This window comes from Palaemon carinicauda, chromosome 26 (assembly GCF_036898095.1).
Source record: "Palaemon carinicauda isolate YSFRI2023 chromosome 26, ASM3689809v2, whole genome shotgun sequence".
NCBI lineage: Eukaryota > Metazoa > Arthropoda > Malacostraca > Decapoda > Palaemonidae > Palaemon > Palaemon carinicauda.
In genome coordinates this window covers 54556275-54558774 of record NC_090750.1, presented here as the reverse complement: position 1 = coordinate 54558774, position 2500 = coordinate 54556275, and positions in this window count along the sequence as shown.

Here is a 2500-nt window from a genome sequence, read left to right as displayed (position 1 = left end):
TGTGGTCAGTCTCTAGGGCAATGTTACTGTCCCTTACCCATACCCATTCATGAGTGGCCTTTAAACCTTTAAGGATAGAAAAGACTCTTTAGCTAGAGTGAGTAACTTCTAAGAGAAGGACACTCCCAAATCAAACCATTGCTCTCTATTCTTGGGTAGTGCCATACCCTCTGTACCATGACCTACCACTGTCTTTGGGTAGAGTTCTCTTGAGGGTACACTCAGGCACACTATTCTATCCTATTTATCTTCCTCTTCTTTTTTTAAGTTCGATTTTAATGTTGTTATTGTTTTTTTTTAAATATTTTATTTGTTCATAACTTTTCTTGTAAGATATCAAGTAATAATAATAATAATGACAATGATAATAATAATAATAATAATAATAATATGTAGTCAAGCTTTCATAATCAATCATAAAGCTTATTGATAATGCAGGAACGTAAAACGTCTGTTTTACGTTTCTGCATTATCAATAAGCTTAGTCCCCCCTCCCCCCCAAAAAAAAGAAAAAAAATTATGTTTAGTTATCATTATTAGGAAACATAGAATAAATTTGATTTTTAGAGTTATCATTATCAGAAAACAGACAATAAGTTTAAAGAATACTGAACATAATTCTAAAAAATCTAGTGCTTAAAATTACCATTATAAAAGAGCATAAAGGTTTACATGTTTAAAGGCACCTCATCAATGACAGAGGCAAGGGACATTGGACTATCAAGCAGCGCGATACATATGATCAGCGCCCAATCCCCTTCTCTTCTCAAGCCAGGACCAAGGAGGGCCAAGCCAGTCAGTACATACACTTATAGGCTCCCCCAAACATCCTTAGCTCACAAGGATGGTGAGGTTGCAGCGACTAAAGAAACGACCTTGAGCAGGACTCAAACCCCAGTCTAGCGATCACCAGTCAGGGACATTACCACATAGGGCACCACAACCTTAAGATAAGATAAGAATAAAGAATAATGAATAAGGGATAAAGAATAAAGAATAATGAGCAATATGCAAAGTTTTTATAGTTTATATAGGAGACATTTATTTCAATATTATTCTTAAAATATTTATTTTTTCCTTGTTTCCTCTCCTCACTGGGCTATTTTCCCTATTGGAGACCCTTGGCTGATAGCATTCTGCTTTTCCAACTAGGGTTGTAGCTTAGCAATTGATAATGATAATAATAATAATAATGATAATAATAATGATAATAATAATTTGTTCTCATCATTTATTTATTTCCTTATTTCCTTTCCTCACTGGGCTATTTTCCCTGTTGGAGCCCCTTGGTTGACAGCATTCTGCTTTTCCAACTAGGGTTGTAGCTCATCAATTAATAATAATAATAATAATAATAATAATAATAATAATAATAATTTGTTCTCATCATTTACTTATTTCCTTATTTCCTTTCCTCACTGGGCTATCTTTCCCTATAGGAGCCCTTGGGCTTATAGCATCTTGCTTTTTCAACTAGGGTTGTAGCTTGGCTAATAATAATAATAATAATAATAATAATAATAATAATAATAATTTGTTCTCATCATTTATTTATTTCCTTATTTCCTTTCCTTACAGGGCTATTTTTCCCTATTGGAGCCCTTGGGCTTATAGCATCTTGCTTTTCCAACTAGGACTGTAGCTTGGCTAATAATAATAATAATAATAATAATAATAATAATAATAATAATAATCTTTCACAGAATGGAGGTAAGCAACTGAAGTGTTGTGTACCTAATCCTATCTCTTTTTTTTTATAGTCGAGGACTGATGAAGCAAACAGAGAAAGAAAACTTAGTCGAGGATCTCAAGATTAAGATGACTTGGAGGCTGAATGCAGGTCTTTGTGGGTTTTCTAACCACAAGTGGTTTTCCTTTGTAAAAAATATTTGGGCTATTTTTTTTTTTTTTTGCTTTTATTCCTTACTCTTTTTTATTTGCTAATTTTGACACCAAGTGGTTCTCTTTTGTAAGCTTTCTTTTTTTTTTTTTTTTTTTTGCTTATTTGTTTTACTTTCATTCTTTACTCTATATTATTTGCTTATTACCTCCGCTAACGAAGTTAGGAGGAGGTTATGTTTTCGGCCTTGTTTGTGTGTTTATGGGTGTGTTTGTTTGTAAACAGCTGGAAATTATTAAATTTTGGAAAGTGAAAGGTCAAGGTCATGGACGACCAAAACGTCCAAAATCAATCAAAAAGGTCTAGAAATAAGCTGCCCTGGCGGAGGTCTGTGCTCTACTGAGTGCCCCTCTAGTTTAGTAATATATTTATGCTAGTGCGCGGTGTTAGGATATTATATTTCTTCTTTATCCTTCTTTATAATCTCTATTTTTTAATTTAGTTTTACAGAGCTCATGTTATTTTTCCTAGCTATAGTTTTTTTTTTTTTTTTTTTTTTACATTTTTTTCGAATGTTGAATTACTTTCGCTAAAGTTTGTTTCAGTTTGGTATTCTTTTCTAAGTAATTTCTATGATAATTCCTAACAACACTGAAATGC